This window comes from Moschus berezovskii, chromosome 6, assembly GCF_049115385.1.
Source record: "Moschus berezovskii isolate FMDL1 chromosome 6, NW_MosBer_1.0, whole genome shotgun sequence".
NCBI classification, from domain to species: domain Eukaryota; kingdom Metazoa; phylum Chordata; class Mammalia; order Artiodactyla; family Moschidae; genus Moschus; species Moschus berezovskii.
In genome coordinates, this window is record NC_142465.1 from 42,468,729 (window position 1) to 42,493,625 (window position 24,897).

The 24,897-nt window shown below is 43.5% G+C and overlaps 1 protein-coding gene and 1 pseudogene across 2 annotated transcripts in view; both read left to right on the forward strand.

The window, feature by feature from the left end:
• LOC129536014 (uncharacterized) overlaps positions 1 to 15,498 on the forward strand; it is a 139,142-nt pseudogene extending 123,644 nt beyond the window's left edge.
• Positions 15,499 to 16,699: 1,201 nt separating this feature from the next.
• PRICKLE1 (prickle planar cell polarity protein 1) overlaps positions 16,700 to 24,897 on the forward strand; it is a 116,077-nt gene continuing 107,879 nt past the window's right edge. The window contains exon 1 of one of the 2 annotated variants that reach the window (XM_088836966.1): positions 16,700 to 16,798. The gene's annotated coding sequence lies outside the window, so the exon portion shown is untranslated. Of the gene's footprint in view, positions 16,799 to 21,534; positions 21,658 to 24,897 lie in introns of those variants that run through there. The other variant, XM_088836965.1, reaches the window with a different exon arrangement.

Here is a 24,897-nt window from a genome sequence, read left to right on the forward strand (position 1 = left end):
AATTTTAGAAAACAGAAATCCTTTTACAAGTTTATCCTATGAAAATAATGAATGAGCACAAAGAGTTAGCTAAAGAATTCTCATCACCTGTTGCTGCTGCTGCTAAGTCACTTCAGTCATGTCCGACTCTGTGTGACCCCATAGACTTCCATAGACGGAAGCCCACCAGGCTCCCCCATCCCTGGGATTCTCCAGGCAAGAACACTGGAGTGGGTTGCCATTTCCTTCTCCAATGTGTGAAAGTGAAAAGTGAAAGTGAAGTTGCTCAGTTGTGGCCAACCCTTAGTGACCCCACGGACTGCAGCCTACCAGGCTCCTCCATCCATGGGATTTTCTAGGCAAGAGTACTGGAGTGGCTTGCCATTGCCTTCTCCGCATCACCTGTTAAAGAACATTTATTTATAATTATTTTAATGTCAATGTCCAACAAATATATCATAGAGCCATAAAATAATGGTTGTAAAATATCAAATGACAGGAACAAATGTTTATTATATGTCAACTGAAAAGCAAATTACACTTGTTCAGTGTGATCAATTTCTGTATATATGTATGCCCAGAAGAAAAAAAGTCCAGAAAATACATTTTCTTTGCGCTTTCCTATATTTTTCAAAATTTTCGGTGATAAGCATGTTCTTTCAGTACAAGAGAAACCATAGAATGTGAGTTATCCAAACACTACCCCTTTTTAAACAGCCTGTTCATCTTTTCGTATTTATATAATATTTTTCCTTATGGAATAATATTCTGTTAACGAAGATAAAGCATTCCAACAATATGTTGCATTCTCGGATGTTTGGAAGCCAACAGTAGACAAATAGTCTCAGCCCTAACATTGGCACTGTCTCCCAGTTTGCGTGCAGTAGAGCACCTCCTCTGGGAAGCTCCTCTCTCCAAGTTCATCGCTTTCACTGCAAAGGATCTTTACCTGCCTCTCCAGGCAGCTAGGGCCTTCCCTGGTGGCTCAGCGGATAAAGAATACGCCTGTAATGCAGGAGACACAGGAGACTCGGGTTCAGTACCTGGGTTGGAAAGATCCCCTGGAAGAGGGCATGGCAACCTGCTCCAGTGTTCTTGCCTGGAAAATTCCACGGACTGAGGAGTCTGCCAAGAGCAACTAAGCACCAGGCAACAAACGGAGCAGGAGGAATATTCATCTCCCTGGCGGAGAGGAGGTGCGTCTTTGTTTCTGCTACTCAAAATCATTAAAACACTGATCTTTAATGTAGAACAGTCTAAAGAATGGGTTGCTGGAATGAGACATTTTAATGTAACAGCCATTGTCCCACGGTAAGGAAATCAGACTTCATTTTATCTGAATTTAACTGTAAACTTCATCAGCATTCTTCTGACTACAACTACAAATGATACCTTCATGGTTGGAGACCCCTATGGCGCACTAACCTATAAAACAAAAGAATTAGAAGAAGCTTTTCTGCATCGCAAAAGAAGATGCTTTGCTTCACAGAAAGATTCACCTCAGGGCTTTTTAAATATCTGGATCCTTCTGAACAGCTGTTTGTTTGTTTACAGGTCATTAACTATTTGGCTGAAAGATGAGACGAGGCCAGGGTGAGCCAAAGAGCAGTGCCACCATGGACTAGAGATCAATTCAACCTGGAAATAGAGCTCTCTGGTGGAGAACCCGACCCCTTTTTTTCTCTACCCTGAGTCTGGGAAAGAACCGTTAGGGAGCCAAGAAAAACTAGGCAAACTAGCAAGAAAGTACATACATAGTTTCCTGTATTTCTGAGAAAGCTGCTATGGGTACACCGTGACCAAGGAGGTTGGGGGAGGGGCTCCCACAGGCCTCAGTGGGAGGCCGGGCCCTTAGACTACTTGGTGGCTAGGACTTTGTTGTCACATGACTGTGATAGGAGGAACCTGTCAAGGTCCTGCTCTGCTGCTGCAGCTTTGGGACAAGGGCTATCGTGGCTCCAGAACACTCTCTGACACAAGCCTTAAGCCAGAGAAGGGTCTCAAGGGAGTCCTGCCGTGGGGTTCTTTAACCTACTGCAATTAACAGGTCTGACTTTGGGCTTCCCTGGTGGCTTAAATGGTAAAGATTCTGCCTGCAATGCAGGAGACCCGGGTTCATTCCTTGGGTTGGGAAGATCCCCTGGAGAAGGGAATGGCTACTTACTCCAGTATTCTTGCCTAGAGAATTCCATGGACAGCAGAGCCTTACTAGCTACAGTCCATGGGGTTGCAAAGAGTTGGACATGACTGAGTCTGTGAATTGCATTGAATTGTACCTCTGTTAACTAGATGGACCCAAACACGATTAAAAACAAAAATTAGACCCAGTTTATCCCCTCTCATTTCCTTAGAATTCTATGCTAGTTCTTCCCAATAAAGTCCAGGCCTGGGTCGTGCCATCTCTTATCCCACCTGAAAAGCAGACTGGCTTTGTTTTACTGCTCAACCATTGCTTTCTGTTTCACTTAATGAAAATTTTAATTTTTCTGGCAATTATTGATCTGGTGTCAGTCTTTCATTCTACAGGCAATGATTTATGGCCAAATTACATAATGTGCATTGATCCAAGATCTAACCTCTTTACTACATTTATTTTCCTACTAGTCTGGGAATCAGAGCTGACAGCACTCACTTTCTGACAACTTAGCCAAAATTTAGAATCATTTAAATTTAGCCAAAATTTAGCATCACTTCAGGGGCACATGCAGGAGTCACCCACACTCCCCTCTCAGTTTAACTTGTACCTGGAATGGTGCGTTTGTATTCGCTCAGCCACATCTGACTCATTGTAACCCTTTGGATTGTAACCTGCCAGGCTCCACTGTCCATGGGATTTCCTGGAGTGGGTTGCCATTTACCTCCTCCAAGAGATCTTCCTGACCCAGGGATCAAACTTGCACCTCCTGTGTCTCCTGTATTGCAAGCGGATTCTTTACCCACTGAGCCAAGTCATGGACTATGGGGTACTGGCTCCAAATCCAAGGTACCTATGTTGGCCAACAAAAGGACCCTTCTAATGCTGATCACATGGCACCACTTTCACATTCCAGGAGTGGCATCTAAAAGCAGATGAACCTATTGACCAATTCCTGCCTGGGGGAACAGATAAATAATAACGATGTCAAACCAAATTCCTTTGTCAATTGCATTGTCACTTATAAATGGACAACACTAAACAATTTTAACCAAAAGTTTTCCCCAATCAGTTATACAGGACTTCATTTGGGGACTGAATTACCTTGGAATCAAATCAGGTGGTAGTCCTTTCCAAATTAAACATAATTCAGGAATTAAGATACCTCAAGGGCAGAAATAAATGAGTTTTAGGTAAATTCTTCCCTCAAAATACTCCAGGTCAAAGTCTGTTCCTCTTGACTTTTTAATGGGACGGAATGTAGGAAATTCAACAAAGTATTTCTTTAAATTCTGAAACAGCTCAGAAATGAAATCCTCTGCACTGCCATAGACATTATTGAGTTTATTTTCCGTGATTTTTACTCAAGAGCCTTTGTTGTGTAGGTATCCTTTTGAGAAATTTCTTTAAGAGCTTAAAATTCTCCTCCCTCAAAAAAAAAAAAAAAATGTACCTTTCTTTTGTAATAAATCTTGATCCTTAAGAGCTTTGCAAATCATTCTATTTCCTACCTTATCTTGGCAGCTAAAAGAGTATAGTGCCTGCCTGGCGAGAGCCTGGGTGATGAGGAGAAGGGACAAGAGGGAGAATTTTATTGTATGCATGTTTTGCCTTTCAAATTATGAAACTTATGCATGTATTATCTATCCAAAAAATTAATAAAATTTAAGATGGCATGATGATGGCAACTCAGAACGCTGTTCTTTATTCTGCTATTATTCCTTCTCTGATTTTGGTGAGAATCAGTAGGCTGTTTTACTTTGTTTATTTTTATGACAGCCTTAAGAGTTTGACTCATTGAATCAGTGCCTTTTATTCTCAATTGCCTCATATTCTTATTGGAATTAGGCTAGATATAAATGTACCAATACACACAGAAACACATGCCACATATACAAGTTACACACTCCAATCCGAATGCTAAAAGGTCCCTGGAGAGCTCCTGTTCCCATCCGCTGACCTGATGAATGAGAAAGACCCAGCATAGAGGATTCCCACACCCTCTGTTAATGGGGGTCCTACATCCAGAACCCAGGCCTCAGAACAATTCCCAGTCCATTGCCCTTTCCATTAACTTTGAAAATATACTTTAAGTCCATGAAAAACATGATTTGCTTATTGCATACCACTTGGAAAAGCTTAATAATTGCAAAAGCAAAAGGTATCTCCAAGAACTAATTTTCATCTTTATAGGAAAATGAAATGAGCCCAGTCTATTTTTTCTTTAGCAGAGCTATTTATATTCAGCAATGTGTGTTACTTTGAGGAAAAGGACATTAGTATAGTCGGTTTCTGCTCTGCTGGTTCTTTCCTCCCCATTATCTTGAGCTAAAATATAAACTCCTTAGCACAGCATCCAGTGTCCTTTGGATTTCTACTTTCCTGCCTGGGCTTTCATCTCCACCCCATCCCCACATACACACAACTCCTCACTTTCTACCACTCCAAACTGTTTCTGGGTTCCCAAGCATTGTGGGTTTCTCGCATTTTCCTGCGTCTGCACTGGCTGTCCCCTCTGCCAGGTTTCCGTCTTCCACCAAAACCAGCCAACCGGATAACTCTTCCATAAAGACTCAATGCCACTGCCTCGAAAACACTCACCTGGCCCCACAGATGTCCTTAGTTGCCTCTTCCTTTGTGCCCCCACTTTGTAGATGCCTCTTCAGTGTTTATCTCACTGCCAGGAGAATAATGATGACATTCGTCTCCCTAATAAACCCTGCATTCCAGAACAAGACAGTTGATTTTTTCATAACTGTCTCTACATCGTCTACCCAGCACGATGCTCAGTGCATAGTAGGTGATCAACAAATGTTCTCAGGAGGAAAAGAGGGAGAGAGGGGAGGAAAGGAGGCCATTATTTGGGATGCCAACAGATAAAAAAAAAAAAAAAACCTCCTATATGCTTGCCTTTGGATTGTGGTCAAAGAAAAAGAATGTTTTGCCCGCAGCCAGTGGCCCCGAAATAGCTGCTCAAAAAGAAACTTGACAGAAAACCAGGCAGCCCAGGCCTCGGGTAAGAAAGCCAGCAGGCACACTATTGGCTGCCACATTTCCTTCTTTCTCTCTAGACTCATGCCTGGGAGCTACTGCTTAGTGGAACTTTCTCATTGCCCTGATTCAAGACAGAGAAGCATTTGCGAAAGCCCTGGGTCCTGAGCGACGTGCAGAACTCCCTGTGCTCTACTTACAAAACAGCATCACGCTCAAGGCTGAGAATGATGTCGCAGCAGCCCAGGCTGTGTGCCATGAATTTGTTTTCCTACTCACCCTGGTCTCTTGCACTTTACTTAGTGACACCAGTCTCTCCAACTGGGAAGGAACAAAAGAAACACACACAGGTCTGACAGCTGCATTCTGATCCCCACTGGACCCTGTGCTGTGAGTACATTTTTTCTCTTTTTTCTCAGTTTTCTCTTCCATAAAATGAGTATCCCACAGCTCTTTTGTAATTCTGTGTTCAGAGCGCACCGAGGATGTAGAAATACACACTTAATCAATACGAGTCATCGACCAACACATGGTCGATGTGAAGACACAGTTCCACATGCATAGGTGTATGAGAGGGATAGAAAGAAACCTTGGAGACAAGCCTTGCCCTCCAAGGGCCAACAATCTAGTTGGTGGAGCTTTAATGCACACAATCCATGCCAAATAAGAGGAAAGCAGTGTGCAAAGCACCAGGTGATAGGGCGAAATGGTAAAAACTTTGCCACCACCCAGCTGCTATGTCAGCAACCTCACTCATAAACAGAATAGGAAGAGAATGAACCACTTCACTTCTGACAACAACACAACTTGCATCCCCAGGCTTATGGTGATGCTCACAAGTCAGTGAATAAGCTAAGGTTTCATTTAGACATTTTAAAACAATCTCAGCAACAAATGAGAAAACTGAGAAGAAAAGAAAACTTCACCCTCCTGTATTAACCCACAAGACTCTAATACAAATAATGTCGATAAGAGTAACAACAGCAACTCGCCCAGCACTGGTCACTGAGTCCACTGATGGGCATCTGCACTATGAAAAAGCAAATGACTTGGATCCGTTTTGGAGGACTTTGCTCCCATGGAGAGTGCTTCCCTGACACTCACATCCACCTCCATTGTGGAGGAGAAATAATATCAATATACCCCCGCGGTGGTTGTGACAAGTGCTTCATTTCCTTTGGCGGTGTTTTGAGATTTGCCCCTCCTTTCTCCTGCTTTCCTCCTTCCCCTTGTCACACACACACTTTTGCTGATTCTTGCAAAGAAAATCAATGTGCAAAGACAACTTCCCACTGCATTCACATTTCTCCCAGGCCCTGCTGACAGGACTGCCTGCCTGCTTTAACCTATTTAATGAGACAGTAAGAGAATTATAATTGAAGTTCAGGCACCACACAGAATTCACGGGCTGGGATCTCAGCATCATGAGTCATTCATTTGGGAAAATTCATTGATCTCATTTTCAGCTTTTTTTTCTGTGGGGTTTGAGTTTTCTTCCCTTTTTCTCATATTGATTTATTCTGCTGGGGTGGCTGGAATAGTACTTTTTAGCAAGAGTGGGTTGTAACTCTGAACCTCTATAAAGAAGATTAAGCCTGTTGATTTGCTTGGCACCCTCATTTCCTCTGCTTCTCTATTAAGCTCCTTTTTTTTTTTTTTAAAGTATTTTTATTGAAAAAGCACAAATGCAAAGAAATGAACAGAGGAAAATTTATGTGTCGAACCTGGACTGGTCACTTATGATAATATACATTAAACTCCTTAAACTTCATCATTTCGCCATATAGAACGCTAAATTAAAAGAGAAATGCCCTGTCAGATAACTAATTCTGAAAATTAAAATATTACCATTTGATTATTGTTTCAGTCTCCCATTTGCCTTTTAACCTAATGGAGTTAGTAAACTCATTTCCTTTGTACATTTCTCTCAATCACATCGCGAGTGACAGGTTATTTTGCTAATGCTTTCAGACAGTAATGGAGAGTCATGTGGTCAGCACACTAACATAAAAGACTAATTTCCAAGTCCATCAGTGGCTCTCACCCACCAGAAAACCACATCCTGGTGGAGGCACCGGCCTGGGAGCCAGTTTGAAGGGATCAGAAATGCTCCCTGCACCCTCTTTCTACCCCTTGACTGTCTCTGGATTTTCAGGGTTGGTAAGCAATGCCAACAGCTTCCTTTTTTTCTCATGAGATGGCATGCAGCCAGCACCCCACAATTACACCTTTCCCATCTTAAACTCCAGAAGAAAATGGATGTAAATCTAGCAATCTGTTTGAAAGTTGCTCCTTTTTCACGTGTAGAGCCCATAGCCGTACTATTGAGTATGTCATTTTTTTCTCTTTATGCTTGCTTGAGCTTCATTTTATTTTAATACCCCACATATGCTGTGCTCAGGGTGGGAGCTGGGGCATGGGATGGAAGTATGACCAGGAGTTGTGGAATTATTAAAGAATAAACTCCAACATCTATGAACTTCTGTCCCAGCCAAAACTCTGATGAGGGGAAAAGCTAATTCAGACATTGCAGGTCATACCTGAAGATATTTATGGAACACCATGTGCTATCTATAGGAGATCTTTAAGCCTGGGGACCAAAAGCATAAGCAATATTCTGAAGTAGCAATTGCCACTTTATAAAAAGGAGAGAATAGGAAGTAAAATCTAAGATCTAGAGAAGCCAATCCATCAGTGATTCAACTACAATTTCCACAGTTCCTTTTAGACAAAATAAAAAAGAGAGAGAGAAAATAAAGCACCATTCAATCCAGGATATTTCCAGAAAGGTCATTAGAAGCCATTATGCCACTGTCTTAAGCTTTGTAAACGTCAAAGTGAAAGAATTAGTCTTGGTACCTCTGAAATAAAGTAGATAGGGTCAACAGCTGTAAGTGAAAGGACATTTATATTTCTTCTTTGTGATTTTTTTTTCTTAAACTCACAGATATGTGAAATCAATAGGGTCGTCTGGTTTGAAGAATAACTGAGGAAGCCAGAACCATAGAACCAGAATACCAATCTGCTCTCCAGACTAACCTCCCATTTTGACTGTGGAGGTCTGCAGTTCATCCTGTTCTCCAAAGTTGGGGGTCTGCTATGGGGCTTCTCCAAGTAGCAGCTGCACCCCTATCACATACAGACCACACTGGACTTCACCTGATTTCTAATGTGGCCACTGGGATTCAGGTCCACCCTTGAACCTCAGATCCTTTGGTTGAACATTGTTAGACCTTGCCCCTAACCCCGGACGGCTGCTTCACCTAGCACATGCCTCCCCATCAACAGAGTCTCTACTGACCAAAGGCATGGTGCTGAACTCCTGCAGACCACTCCTATGGACCACACTAGCCTTGGCTGGATCACCTTAGGGCTTGGCAGATGAGCCCTACGTGCCCCCAGCTCACTCCGTCCTGCCCAGCAGCTCTCCGTTAGGTCCCAGTGTTCACTCATCATGCTGTGTATATCGAGCACCAACTCTGTTCCAGTCATTGTGCAAAGCACTGCAGTCACAACATTGAAACAGGCCACACTCTGCCTTCTGGGCTCAGACTGGTGGAAGGGACAGCACATCAGAGACCATGAAGATTGTTGTGACAGAGGCGGGACCCTGACCCAGCATCCTCCTCCTATTCACTTTTGAAATGCCCTTAAATTCTCACACACAATTTTTACAAGAGATGATCAACTGGAATCAGCTGACTGTTGAAATATATGAGGATGTGAGGTGTTAGACGCTCAATCATGTCTGACTCTTTGCGACCCCATGGACTGTAGCCCACCAGGCTCCTCTGTCCCTGGGATTTTCCAGGCAACAATACTAGAGCAGATTGCCATGCCTTCCTGCAGGGGATCTTCCCAGCCCAGGGATGGAACCCATGTCTCTTCTGTCTCTTGCATTGGCAGGCTAGTTCTTTGCCACTAGAGCCACCTGGGAAGCCCAATTCCAATTGAAATATATAATTCCTGTTAAAATGAGCAACACGGAGTAGTTCAGTATTTCCCCACAGATTATAATTTCAGGATCACTGCTGGCCAAACTCCTCAAAGCCTGGTGCACATTTATTTAAAGAGGACTCACTGGAAAAGACCCTGATGCTGGGAAAGATTGAAGGCAGGAGGAGAAGGGGACAACAGAGGATGAGATGGTTGGATGGCATCACTGACTTGATTTGCATGAGTTTGAGCAATCTCCGGGAATTGGTGATGGACAGGGAAGCCTGCCGTGCTGCAGTTCTTGGGGTTGCAAAGAGTCAGGCATGACTGAGCGACTGAACTGAACTGAACTGAATTGCCTGAAGGGTACACAGATTAGCTGGTCCACTTTGAGGATGTAAATAAACTGTTCAACTCTCTCTGACGACCTCCATCAAACCTCTTAATTTAGGGGTTTGAGAGAACTCTTAGGGCTCCATGGAACATACCTGAATCTGCACAATCTAAAATTTAGCAGAAAGCAGGTACTCCTGTCTTCTTGGAGTACTCTCTTCTTTTGAATTCTTGCACACCATTTTCTCCATAACTCCTTCTTACCTAACTTCTTACTCAATATGAAGTTTATTTGCTCTTGTCATTCAAAACTGAATTGTCCCCATCAAACTTGTTCCTGCTTTTAGGTTCATTCATGACCCAGCCTCTGCCCATCTCTCAAGGCTCATCCAAACCTCTACCACTGCCCTCCCCCTGCACCTCAGACTACAGCCAGATGGGACGTGTTTCAGTTTCTCAGACTCACCACATTTACACTCACCCATCTCACTTCCCAGGTGACTCAGTGGTAAAGAATCTGCCTGCCAAAGCAGGAGATGCAAGAGACACAGCCTCGATCCCTGAGTTGGAAAGATCCCCTGGAGGAGGAAATGGCAACCCACTACAGTACTCTTGCCTGGGAAATCCCATGGACAGAGGAGGCTGGTGGGCTACAGTCCATGGGGTCACAAAGACTCAGACACAACTGAGGGTGTACCTCAGTTGTGTCTGAGCACTCAATGAGTGAACACACACCTCACTTTTACACATGATGTTCCCTCTGCCTAAATGCTTGAATACCTGTACACACAGGCGCATACTCACAAACACACACACACACACCTCTTTCCCTAGGTTAGCTCATCTTTCAGATGCTTCTTCTTCCAGGAAAACTTCTACGACTCTACCTCTGTCCCCTCCAGCTGCGTAGCTTGCTCCTGCTATGTACTAGCAGAACACTCCAGACCTCCCACTTTAATGTAATTGCTATACACTCTGTGAAGTGTCTGTCACGAAATGAAGTGAATTAAATGCTCCTTATGAAACATGGATTTTCTGAAGAATGAGTTGAGGGATACTCTGAGAAACAGCCTCAAGAGACATACTGTTGTATGCTTCTGTGAAGATTTTGTTGGGGACATTGTTTATCATTTTTCTAGAGCCTTTTTCATGAAGCTTTGGGGGTGAGGGTGCCACTTTCTGCTCTTTAATTTAACAATAGTTGTGTTTCTCTTGATGCAATTCTTTGATCTTAAATACATTATCAATTGTGTAAGGATTATGTAACCCTTGTTATACTGGCTGCTATAAACCTAAACAATAAAGTGTGCCCCATTCTTTATGGGGTGAATTTTATGAATTTCTCTCATTTCTGTTTCACATTTCATACCTATTTTCAAACTACAATTTCATGTTAGCTTGCTGCATGTTATTGTTGCATAATTGTAATTGAACAAAACTCTGATGGAATAAGGTCAGGTTTAATTAATCAAACAAACAAATGAAGTGATAAAGGAGTAGAAAGTTGAACAAAGTAGAATCTATATGAGGGAAGAATGTATCAGTTAGTATTCTTTAATTTCAAGTCATTTCAACCCCTAACTGGCTTAAACAAGATATTGATTTAATTTGACAAGCTCAGTGGCAGTTGTTTTCAGATAGGGTTTGATCCAGAGGCTCAAGGAAGATCCATAGTGGTAGAGACTTTGTCTGTTTGGTTTACCGTTGAATTTCCAGCAAAAAAGGTAGCTGGTACAACAGTGCTCAGTACAGATTTGCTGAATTTGTTGTTGTAGAATTCCTACAATCTTGTACAAAAATCCCAGGACCTGACTTGGATCACATGCCCTTCCCCAAACCAATTTTTTGATAAGGAGGATCTAGCACTCTGTTTCCAGGCCTGGGTCACATGATCCCAATAGCAAACCAGGGAGAAGTCTCCAGTGAAACCTTGTGCATTCACAGCGAAAGAAGGTGGTTCCCCAAGGGAAATCTGGACATTACAAAGGAGAAAGAAATGCTGGATGGGCAAAAGAACAAATATGCACAACAGTGAACTATCAAGAAAATGCCTGAGTTGAATTTTAAAAGATAAGCAAGAGTTAGGAAAAGAGGACCTTTATCAGTGGGTAATGTTCTAGGTGTGTTCAAAGCACAGAGGCATAAAATAGCTTGATGCTTTCGAGGAACTGTAAATAACTTAACACAGTAAGAGCAAACAAGGATTGGGAGTGGTAGGAAAAGAAACTAGAAAGATTAGCAGAGTATAAATATGAAAGACCTTTTAGGATAACCAAATAGGGTGTAATCTGTCCGGAAACTGCTGGGAAGCCTATGTAGGATTCCTCAGCAGGCAAACATGCCTTACGGCTAAGTCCATACAGGTCATTACAGGGTCAGGATGATTCATTCTGGAAACACTAAGTAGGGCTGAGTCTGCAGGTCAGGCAAGAGTCCCAAATGTGGGCAAATGAGACTCAAGGAACAGGGACGAAGCAAAGCCTAGGAACCCAGCAGACCTGGGAATCAAACAGAGCCTGCCAACATCTTCAGGTTCTTGCTTTTTAAAAATCCCAAGCTTGTGGCCTAAACCATCAGGAATTATTCATCTTCATGTGAAAATATTCTTCAATGAGCCAAGGCCTTCATAACATGATTTGGTAGGGAATTGTATGTTAGCTGGGGCTGCTACAACAAAGTGCACAAATTGGATGCCTTTAAGCAAGAGAAATGTATTGTCTCACAGCCCTAGAGGCTAGAAGGCTGAGATGAAGGTGTCAGCAATGTTGGTTCCTTCTAAGTGTTGCAGGAAGGGATACCCCTTCCAGGGCCCAAAAGGGAGCTCTTATCTAACACTCAGAAATGAATTGTCCAAGGAGGCACACGTGCTGACAAAGCACGAGGCTTTATTGGGAACGGGTGCCCTGGCAGAGAGTAGGAAGGTAAGGGAACCCAGGAGAACTGCTCTGCCACGTGGCTCGCAGTCTCAGGTTTTATGGTCATGGGATTAGTTTCCCGGTTGTCTTTAGCCAATCACTCTACTCAGGGTCTTTCCTGGTGGCGCACGCATTGCTTAGCCAAGATGGATGCCAGCAAGAAGGATTCTGGGAGGTGGTCGGACACGTGGCATCTGCATTTGACCTTTCCTGAACTCTTCGGGTTGGTGATGGCTTATTAGTTGTGTATTCCTTAGTAGGACTCCCTCTTGTAAAATAACTAACCGCAAATGGTTACTATGGTGCCTGGCCAGGGTGGGTGGCTTCAGTCAGTGTGTTTCTCCTAGCGTAAGGACCATGAGGAAGAATCTATGCTCAAATCTCGTGCTGAGATTCTGGGGGTTCTTTGGCTTATCTATAAGACACATCACCTTGATCTCTGCTTTCTTCATGTGGTATTCTTCCTATGTGCATGTCTGTTTGCTCTTTCTAGAAGAACACCAGTCATCCTGAACTAGGGCTCACCCAACGACCTCATTTTAACCTGATTATCTCTATAAAAATCCTATTTCCAAATAAATTGCATTCTGAGATTCTGGAAGTGAAGACCCCAACTCATGAATGTTTGAAGGACACACTTCAGTGCATAAAGATATCATTTACAAAAACATGCATTTGTTATCAAAGCTTTAAAAGAAAAATAGACATTCCCTAAGTGAATTGATTTATTTATAAAAGATTTGGAAATTCTCTTTGTCAGGGTTGAGACCCGGGCGCCTCCAAGACGCTGGCTTACCGCTCTTCCCTCATAGACCCTGACACCAGACTCATTGGAAACATGGCACTGTTGCCTATCAGAAGTCAGTTCAAAGGACCTGCCCCAAGAGAGACAAAAGATACAGATATTGTGGATGAAGCTACCTATTATTTTAAGGCCAATGTCTTCTTCAAAAACTATGAAATTAAGAATGAAGCCTATAGGGCCTTGATATATATATAACTCTCTACATTTCTGAGTGTCAAAAGAAACCCCAAAAGTGCAATTCTAAAAGCCAAGGCAAGAGAGAAATTTATACACTGGGAATCACTAATTTTCCCATTTCCAGAGAGCCTTTGGTTTTCCACTTAATGCCATTTATGCCAAACCTGCAAACAAACAGGAAGATGAAGTGATGAGGGCCTGCTTACAACAGCTGAGGCAAGAGGCTGGACTGAGACTTTTTGAGAAAGCTTTTGACCCTCAGAATGATAAACCCAACAAGCGGTGGACTTGCTTTGTGAAAAGACAATTCATGAACAAGAGTCTTTCAGGAGTACAGGAAAGACAGCCTTGGACAGACACTGTCTCCACAGCTATGGGCAGCATTTACAGCAAGATGTGCACAATTTTTTGCCTTTATTTCATAAAGTTTATACAGAGGAGAGAAGAGACTGTGTCTTTACTTGAAGAGCTCTTTATCAAGAATTTGGGGTGGGCTGGGTGGGGAAGAATGAGTTGTTGACTGGTGATTTGAAATGTCTTCAGTATTAAGCTGGTGCTTAACAAATAATAATAAAGAAATTTCTTTTAAAAAAATGATTTGGTACCATGTTGGTTTGTGTAGACAAAGAAAATAACACCATTAGGATAAAAGACCCAGAAGAAACTGAAGAGTCCACAATAAAGAATACTTTTTCAGATTAAGTCCAAAATGGTTCTTTCCTAACTTACAGGACTTTGCTTGGAGGCTGGTGTAGAGAAGGGTGATGTGAGACAATGCCTTGTACACCAGCATTGTATAAACTTTCCACCTGCTGAGTTGTTTCTGCATGCCTAGCATTCAGTCCTCCCAGCAGCTCTCTGGGGATGGATATTATTATCCTCATTTACAAATGAAGAACCTAAGCGCCACTTTAATCCTAACTACATTATTCTAGGCTGCATTTGGGAAGCAGCTGGGCTGAGATTTGAACTCAAATTTATCTGACCACAAATTATCACATGTACCATCCAAAGTAATTTTGGGAGTCCTGTTTGAAGATCAAGTGTTCACCTTTGCAATAGATCCAAAAGATGCTGCCCAGTGCATTGTCTAAACAGACAGAAATCCCCTTAACTGGCAACTGTGAAAACCCTACACTGCCCAACATGTTTGCTACCAAACAATAGGTGCTCAACAAATGAAACTTTTGTGAGGTCACCACAGAGCTGTAAGTCCTCTGATATCAGACTGATTTATCAATTTATTTCTCATCATAAGAAAGTAGCATTGTCTCCAATTAATAGGGAGATCCAACTGCACCTTCTGGAAACATCCTTCTCTTGAGCTTCTCCATACCCAACTCTGCTGGCCACAAGTACCTATTGGTCCATCAGAGAGGATTTTTTCATGAAGATGCAGCTGCAGTTCAATGATGCTTTCCTCCACTCCATTCTCCACTGATTCTATTCCACTATGTCATTCAGTTTGTTGGAAAACTACTTGCACTTGAAGGTCTCCATTGAAACAACAGACAGGCACCCACAGATGGAGAATGGACTCTTTGCCCTTATAAGTACTGATTTTCACAACCTCTATGGGTGGAATAAATCATTTTGTCAGTCTTCTTGGCAGTTCTGGAGTTTAGGTAGAAGCTAACAGGCTACAGCTTAATAGAAGCATTTGTAACCCTATTAAGATAAACAAACACAATTCCAAAAAAATTGCTGAGAAGCAAGACAGCCTAGGTTGTTTTCCCCCGGATTCCCATCAGGTACGTACACCAGGAACAAGGGGAGTTACTTCAAAAGCAACAGTCTTGTTTCCTGAAAGATCTGTGCTCAGAGGTTTAGAAACTCAGGGGTGAATCTAGAGGTGAAAAAGTTTTCACAGTGCAGGGAGATCTAAATCAAATTTGGAATTGCAGAGCACAGGGCTGTGGCCAAACATTTCCTTAGATTTGTACTGTTTCCCCTTCATTTTGTCTTAAATGTTATTGCTTTATATCCTTTTTTCCTCAACTCAGAATTTGTTCAGTATTCCCTTATTTTACTCCCAGTTAAAATAGAAGAGATTTGGTGCTCTGAAAATTTCTGAAATTGGCTGTTTTGATCTTTCTTATTAAAGAAATTTGAAAATGCATCGATTAACATCTCCCCCCGCCACGCATGCAAACATCCGCATCTTTCAGGAAGATGTTACAGTGTCCCAGAGGGTTGTAGAAGGGATTGAGAGGTCAAGGAAGCCCTAGATTTGCAGAGACACCTGTCAAGTTGGGCTCAACAGCTGCTGTCGGATCCACCCTCTGCAACCCCAGGGGAAATAGTACCCCCATGGAATGAAACTCCACTGATCTGGAACTGGAACGAGTGAGGGGGGTTAAGGTTCTAAGGCGACCCCGGTGTCAGGGCAGAACTTTCCAACAGGCTGAGCTCCACTTCATCTGAGAAAATGCGCCTGAGAGCCCAGCCCTGGAAACCGGGCAGACTGAAAACATGGAGAGTAGCTTGGCCAATGGAAAATGATCATCGTGATGAAATTAATATTTTGAATACGACTTTAAGTGCGACACGCTAACTTGGTTCCGGCCGGGACACTGCGATGAGCTGAGGTTTTCACATGCACTCCTCGGACTTCTGAGTTTTTATTGAGATGACCAGGGTGGGAGCGGAGGGGAGGGAACGGACTTGAGGCTGAATCTGTGGCTTCTTGCTCGGAGGTGGAGACAGCCCAGCCTGTGGGATTACACGAGATAGGATCGAGTACAATCAGGTCCCCAGCGAGGCGAGGCGCGCCGGAAGGAATCGAAGTAAGAGTTTAATTAACTATCCCGCCCTGACCACGCCAAAGGAAAAGAAACCCAAATAGGCAACCCCGAAACCGTTTGATCAGAGGAAATTGGGTTTGCTTTTTTGCTCCTTCACCCTTCCTGTCTGTCCATCCATCAGAATGCTTGGTTTAAAAAAAAAAAAAAAGCGTATAATTGGGGCGGGGCAGAGAAGACCCGACCGCACTTGAGAACCCCAGCTGCGCCCAGGCGAACTTCATCCCGCAGATTGCCCGCGCTCAGCTCAGCCCTCCCGCGGCGCCGAGCCGGTCCAGCCAGCCGGGTCTCCCCGCGCCCTCGGCCGCCGGAATCCGGCACCCACCCGCCAGCCTTTCGCAGCCGACCCGGGGGCGCGTGGGCGCGCGCGGCCCGGATCCCGCGGCGGGCGCCGCCTTCCGCGTTTTCGCTCGCGCCGGGCGGGCGGCCGAGGGCGGGGCGCGCGGCGGCGCGGAGAGGGCTGGCGAGCCGGGCGCACTCCGCCTGCAGCCCCGCGAGCGCCGCCTCCCGCGGCCGCCGCGCCAGACAGCGCGCTCCGGAGCGTGCCCGCCTCGCGCCGCCAGCGCTGACCTCGGCGAGGGGCGCCGCGGCCGCAACGGCCACGTCCCGGGTTCCGGATGGTTCCGGCGCTGCCCGCGCTCGCCCGTCGCTGACACCGCGGAGCTCGGGTCCGCAGACCCGCCGCAGAGCCGACGACCGTCCAGCCGAGTCCCGCTCCCTCTCTGGGGTGAGTGGGCTCTGCAGAGGGGCTGCGGGTGCGGCGGTGGGGGGCTAGCGCCGCGGGGAAAGGGCCCAGAAGTCCGCGTCACTGCGGGGCATCTGACACTCAGGGTGGTTCGCTGTCGCAGAAAATGCGGGAGATGGGCATAACCGGTTTGTTGGGCTGTGTAGACAGTGAAAGCAGACACTGGGGCTGCGGCACCAGAGGGCTTCAGATAGGCTGCCCGCACCGCTCCTGTTGGCTGCAGCACAACCAACTCTTCCTTTGATTCTTTCCTGCGTGGAAACCCGGTCAGGGGCCCCAGAGTTGGGGCGCAGGGAGGCCAGGGCGCCTTGGTCAGTGTCCGCTGCTTAGGATCGCCTGTCACCTACCGGCGTCCGGAGGCAGGGTGCCGACTCTCTCCTAACGCTCCGGGGAAAGGGTCGATTGCATTTTTCCTGGGGTGCATCAGCCCCCTACCTCCCGCCCCAGCAGTGGTGTTTTCTGCATGTAACACGAATGTGGGAAAGAATGGGAGCGTCGACTTCCCTTTAGGCAGAAAAAGTTAAAGAAACTGGGCATGTTAATAATTAGCAGGACCTGGGCTCAGGATGCAGCAGAAAGCTGTTAAATTTTCATTGCCCTCTAAGAAAAACAAACGGCATCGCCAGTGACTATTGGCAGTGCCGTGTTATTTTGGGGACTTTGGGGAAATTGTCCACAGATTGTCTTCAGGAGGCTGAAGAAGGAGGTGGGGGTGGGGGAAGGACGGCTGGCACCGATCTGCGTTCCAGCTTGCCTAAGGAGGATTCAGAATCACAAGCCAAACACGTTTGGTTGCTGATTTCTTGAAGAGTATGGGAGGCAGAGCCGCTGCGGCCCTGAGCAAGGTGAAGAGCACAGCATGAGAAGTGCCTAAAGGAAAAGAACATGTAAGGATCTTGCCTCTCCCAAGGAATTCAGCTGCATTTGTGCTATAAAAAGCATGCATATATATGTGGCTTTTAGGGTGGGTTTTATGAAGAAGAGGTTGTATGTAATGAAATTGTGTGTACCTGTGGTACAGTTTTATCTACCTCCTAATTTTAACCAGTACTTCAGAATGGTGTTTGCTGCTGTTATGTAATCAATGTGGTTCACTGTCAGATATTTTTTAATGTGTTTTTGGAGTAAAAGGAACTTCCATCTGTTACTTCAGACAAACCCAAGGTGTAGACGGGTGAGGGTTGCTGAATATTTGCCCTGGTCTGGCTCCAGATGTGTGAGCTCAGCTGTTGCCTGTCACTTAGGTGACAACTGGCCTTTTCCCACTAAGCCTTTGCTGTCTCCATTATCCTCAGTGAAGTGTTCAGTCGCCTTCTATTATCAGAGTGGACTCTAGCCGCTTGGGAGGCGGTAGCCTTGTTTGACCATCCCCAACAATATGTCTGTTTTCAGACTTTAGGAAGGGGGAAAAAAATCCCATGACAGCAAGACAGATACATTCTGAATTGAGCACCAACTTAATCCAAAGATCTGCTTTAATCAAGACAGCTCTGGAAGGATGACGCAATATTTGTCAAGCCTTTTTCTCTGGAACAATATTTACGCCCACCAGGGGATTTTAAACTTAAACAGCAGCCATTTATCTTGCTGTCTGATGAGGCCCAGTTCAGTTTGCCTCCATGTGGTCCCAGCCTAGGTGGCTGGGCCAGGCCTGGGACAGGAATCTGTCATTGTAGCCCAGCTGGAACCTGAAGAAAGCAAAACACAGCACCTGCTGGTACCAGAGAGTTCCTAAATGCCATCAACTGGCATGTCAGGAAATACAGAGGAGATGTTTTAAAGCCCTTCCAGAAATGTTTATACAAAGGATTTAAAGGTTAACAATGCATGTGCTCTATATATTAAAACTAAAAGGTGCTAGAAATAAATGGACATTACCCACAGTTGGAAGTTAGCATACTGCTGATGAACTTGAAAATCTCTGTTTTAACAAATCATGTCTAACGATAGTGATTTCTCATGACTAAGCCTAGGAAGGAAGGAAAGGGAGGGACTTCTGAAGGGCTGAAGGACTGGATGGAACATAGAGGGAGCCATGTTGATATAAGCAAATGGGTTTTGTAAGTTAATTTTTCCATTCTTAATTTGCTACTGATTTATCACTGAATGACCCTGTTGGTTCACAGGTTTTTAAGGAAAAGTGATGTATTTTACTCATGTGACAGATTCAATCAGTTCTGCTAGTAATACCACTGAACCTTTAAAAGTTTATCATGTTTTTAAAATCAGGGTCTATGGAACCTCTATTTGTCTCTCTAATTAAGGAGGTTGTAATGAGTCAGTTTGGGTCACCCAAGTAAAAGCTAATATCAGCTGAATGAAGAAAAGACCCTTATAAGAAGTTAATAGCTAAACTATAAAGTTTAGAGTCAGATGTAGGTAAAAGTCTGGTTACTCTTAATAATGTCTCCTATGATAACTCTGAAAAGACTCAAAAGAAAAGAGGTAACAATTTAAAATTCCTTAAGTTAGAATTTTAAAAAGCTGAAATCTAAGTTTTAAAAAGTGACATTGTGAGATAATTTCTCTAAAAGCTTTTATAATTGCTTGAAAATCAAACAAAAGGAAGTTGAGTATTTTGATAATACTCATGAAACGGAACAGGAATTTTTTAAATGATTCTCCAGTAATTAAGTGTACCTGTTTTAATGGTATTTACGTAGTAGTTGAGAATGCCCATATTACAGGAAACAATTTTCAGAAAAGATTATTCTAGTTACTGCAGTTAATTTTCTGGTTAAAGTAGTCTATAAAGAGTAAATTTTCCTTTTAAAGAAGGAAAGTAATTTTAAAGTGATCCTCATCTGAGCATAAAAATGTTAAAGATGCCATTGGACTAGGGTAGACGCCTTTCACTTGGGAGAAAAATAGCTCTTTTTTTCCCTCCAGGTTACATAAAATAGTACTAATTTTTTAACTCATCCAAGTGAGAATATTCAGTTTGCTTAAATGCAGGTCTAATTATTTCACAATAAAGAGAGTTAGGAAAGGGAATGAGTTGGTTGGTTGGTATTTTGAGGGTTCACTCCTGCTTTGCTGTCTGGTGTCAGAACAAAGCAGTAGTGTGTTGTGCCCTGATATCTTTAGAAGGTCTCTGTGAGCACATAGAGGAAAGGACAATAGTCCGGGTGCCAAGTCCTGCTTCGATGTTGTTCCTCAAAACCTCAGGTGGCACATGCCAGAGCCAAGTGCCAGGATCCAGCTGGCCCCTCTTCTGGACTCTTCCATCTCTGGACACAAGCAAGCATAGCCCCCAGCGCTGCCAGGAACCAGTACCCAACCTTCTTGTCTACTGCTGTGCAGAACTGAAGTCTCAGAGGTTAACTATGTGTGTGTTGGTGGAGGAACATTTATGAACAGTGGAAAAGGCCTGGCCCTAAATTGCACTGGGATCCACCTCACTCCCCAATTCCCTCACTCCCCTCTCTCCTGAAGGCAAGATGGTGGGAAGAGACAGGCTTTACAAGTTGGAGCATGCTGATGTCATGACACTCCTGGCACGGAGACACGACAGAATAATCAGACCCTTTCACATGTGCCAGAATGACAGGATTTTTCCAAGAACCATTCCTGAGCCAGTGGTCCACTGGCTCTGACTATTTCCAGTCCCCTGGGGGTTCAAACCTCTCAAAGAGAATGTAAAATCTTTCCTGTGTCTCTGTTTTGTATACTTGTTTAGACTAAACTCTAAAATGCATTTTGGTCAGTTTTGAAGAGACCTCTGTAGAATAAGAGTGATTATCCAGCCTGAACTGATTAGACCTTTCCAGATTCATTTCCCTATGAAGAGAGATTTTAAATGTAAAATAAAAATTAAAATGTCAGCAGAGCAGAAGCCAGTGTAAACATTCTAAAACTTAGAGCTGTAAACTAGCAAGCAGCTGTCATTTACCTGGACTTAACGTTTTTTCCTCCTGTTGGTAACTTGGTCCTGCTGCTGCTAAGTCGCTTCAGTCGTATCCAACTCTGTGTGACCCCATAGATGGCGGCCCACCAGGCTCCGCCGTCCCTGGGGTACTTGGTCCTAAGCGATCCTAAAAAACAGCTGACCGATTTGACTGCAGTTGCAGTTTTCTCACTGGTAAGTTTGGAGTCAACTCTTGGGAGAGAAGCCTTTTATTTCTAGTGGATTATACTTCAGGAGAAAAAAAAAAAAAAGTGAAGGCTGTGTTATTTCAGTTGTTCAAGTACTGAAGTCTTGTACTCCTTTCTAAGAGTTTTGTCCTGACCGCTGATTTATAGCACCTACCAGTTTTAGCTTTGTGTACACTTCTCTGTGTTTCCTTCTTGTCTCATTGGGGATCTGGAAAGAAAGAGACGTCGATAATGCAGTGAAAATATTGTAGTCAGACGCTGCCAGTAAGGAGACCCCTGGGTGCCGCATGCTCTCCCTGAGCTGCCCTGCTTTTATCTGCAACGCAGATCCCACGGCTTGCAATTATGGTCTTTGACTTTGGTAACAATTCTGTTTGAAATGTTTCCAATTACACACAATATTGGCGGCATGTAGCAGCTGCATGCCAAAAAGCATTTCCAAGTATGTTCCAAGAATCAGCCTGTGATTGCTTTTAATTTAAATAAAGGCTATTTGGTTTCCTGTGAAGTTTTTTTATAACCACCTTCTCCCCACCAACCCCATTTTTGTCACCTTTAAAAAAAAAGTCTGATATAAAGTAGCCACCACTTAATGTGATACAATATTGGCCCTGGTTTTCTAGGATGGCTCTTGATTTTGCGCAAGCATGAGGACTGTTCAATAAAGGAAAACTTAAAGAAACATTGTACAGCTGTTTGGATTTCCCCAAAGAAGAAAAGAAGGAAAGATTATCTGACCTTGTATTGTAAGTAGCCAATGTTTCGAATTTTTCTGCCTCCTTCTTTACGGATCTGTCATTGTAATTATCTATTTAGGTCACTGAAGATTCTTTGGTACAGTGTCTTTCCTTCAGATTCTTCTAGTTTTCTTTTTGTGAACCCGTGAACATGTGTTAAAGACACATTTAAAGGGTAGAGAAAGGTCAATAAGAACATTCTTAAAACAGTGGGCTGGTGGGGGACGGGGACACAGGAAGGGAACCAAGGAAATAATTTCACCATTCTACAGCAACCAAACCTGCCACATTGCCCCCTCTTTGGGCTTGAAATCTCTGGATACTGAAACCTTTTAAAACAGCAGTGGCTTAAATCTTTTAATAGCTACCAGATATACTTGCCTTATTAAATCTGAAAATAAGAAAATATACACTCTCAGGACTTGGAGTGAAGGGATTAGTTACAGGACTGGGAGATTCTGTTTCTAGGATGGTTTGTTGGCCCATTTGAAACATAACGCCTAGAGCCAGAGGGTATCCAATAGCTGAGGTGCTAAGATGGTCCCAATTAGGGTGTTTTCACATAGGCTCTTTCAATCCTGGCAAAAGCATCCTATAGAATATAGTGCTTCTTTGGGCTGAACAGTAGTTGACTTGCATAAGTGCCAGCATCTCTTCTGGCATTTTTGGAAATCTTCCATCATGTAATAAATAGTGCTGTATAATCCAAATTTGTAAATGCCATGTTTCATGTAGCCCTTTTAGAGACAGCTGAAATTAACCCAGGCTGCTGGGGATTGTTAGATCCTGGAGGTTAGGTTACTGCCTGCATCCAGAGTGCTACCACGAATGAATGATGGTGGAGGTCTTTGATCAAAGCTAGAAGAAGGTGTGAGGTTAGCCTTAGTGTAAGAAGCGCCCACCAACCAACACTTAGACTTATCCTTTCTCCTTGAAAACTCTTTCAATTAAGCAAACCATCTCAGAGGAAATTCATTCAGCTCAAGGTAAAATGAGGTTTATGTTGCTTTACCAGCTGAGCACCCCAGCCTGCCAAATACTCAGCCCACCCCGGCCCATGTGGTATTATAGGGACAAAACCTAATATAGTTACTATGGTTGAACTGGAAAGTCTGTTAAAACCTATTTATATATTGGCCAGTTCCTCCGCCCTCATTGCACTGCTGTATTCTGGATCCACACACATGTACAACCAACCCTCTTTCAATCTAATAATAGTAAACTGATCTAGATCATGGTATAGTTTCACCAAAGGCATTTGTCCTTCCCTTTTTCTGTCTTTTATCTCAGTGATAAGTAAATAATATGGTATTCTTCTGAAGAATCTCATAACTTGTTAACTGTAATTGATGTTTCCAACTCTGTTATTTACATGCTTGAATAATCTAAATTACGTCATTAGGAACTGAAAAAGACTTAGATGGTGTGGCATTTTGCTTTGCTTTGCTTCAAAATATCTGCCAAACAATTTAAGGAACTGTTAGATTTTATGTCAGAAGACTCCTTAGTGCTCTAGTGTTGGAATACTTGTTATACTGTGTGTCAAAAGGAGACTGCATTTTAAATTCTTCTGTGACTATGTAATTAATAAGTATGCTCAGCGCATGTTGCATAAGTTTTAGAAAGAGATGAAGTTGGGTCTGAAGTGCATTAGGACATCACAGATGTTTCTTGTAAGAAAATGCATATGCTTCATCGGAATTTTGACCTGGTGCTGAGCTGTGTTCCTCACAAGGGTCATATGAATAATTTCATTGAGTTGCTTCAGTTCTTATTTACATAAGCCTTGAGAAGAGAGCTGAAGTGATAAATAACTTGCCCCCTCACCCAGTTCTGAAATGCCTTAGCCTTTTATGTTTTTGTGAGTATGAAGGGAGGGAATAAAATATACAGAGAAGATGTTTGTGTTTAACTAACTTAATCATATAAGTTCTCTTTGTGGGTCTTCTATAAGCTTAAACAGCTTGTCGGGCTAATAGCCAAAAACATGTCCTCAAGTACTGCCAAACGTGTTAAAAGCAGACCAGGCTTTCTTTATATTGAGGTACTGGAGACATATTTTTTTTAACCTTCTAAATTTTAGAAGTAAACCAGAAAAGAAATCACTCTCTTCTTCTCTTTACCCACAAAAACCAAAAGTATTATTCATTTCAGTGCTGAAATGGAAACTGATGGGAATAATGATATTTGTGTGGGAGTGTTTTAAACTGGCTTGACTTGGCTGTTTAAACAGGGAGCAACCAGGTTACCATGGTACTTGATGGGTCTTTATTTTTTATATATTTATGTTGCCTGTACACACTGGCTTTTTTACTTTGGTTCAGGAACTTTTGGTCAAGTACTTGTTCAGTTCAGTCACCCAGTCGTGTCCGACTCTTTGCGACCCCATGGACTGCAGCACGCCAGGCTTCCCTATCTGTCACCAACTCCTGGAGCTTGCTCAAACTCATGTCAATCAAGTCGGTGATACCATCCAACCATCTCATCCTCTGTCATCCCTTCTTCCTTTCAGTCTTTCCCAGCATCAGGGTCTTTTCCAACGAGTCAGTTCTTCGCCTCAGGTGGCCAAAGTATTGGAGTTTCAGCCTCAGCATCAGTCCTTCCAGTGAACATTCAGGACTGATTTCCTTTAGGATGGACTGGTTTGATCTCCTTGAAGTCCAAAGGACTCTCAAGAGTCTTCTCCAACACCACAGTTCAAATGTACAGTACTTGTACATTTATCCTGATTTCTTCTTGAGCGGAGATTCAAGAACAAACAGTGGTGATATGGTATAATAGTGCAGAAGTTTTCTACCTTCATTTTTTTAAAGTCAGAAAATTTGGACTGTATACAATAGCTGTGTGATTTCTAGTCAGCCCACTCAGCCTCTCTGGGCCTCAGTTTCCTCATACGTGAAGCAAGGGACTTAGTCCAGGTCAGTGCATGTTAACCAGAGACATGAACCATAAACACCTATGGAGCAAATACACAGGGGTTTTTTAAGGGAGTGGGTTTGGGGTGGGGTTTTGCACATTTAACTTGAAAAAGCTCCTCAGGTAATTTGATGCCCAGCTGTGGTTAAGAGCTACTAAATTAGATGATCTCTAAGATTTCCTTCGGAGAAGGCAGTGGCAAGCCACTCCAGTACTCTTGCCTAGAAAATCCCATGGATGGAGGAGCCTGGTAGGCTGCAGTCCGTGGGGTCGCTAAGGGGTCAGACACGACTGAGCGACTTTACTTTCACTTTTCACTTTCACACATTGGAG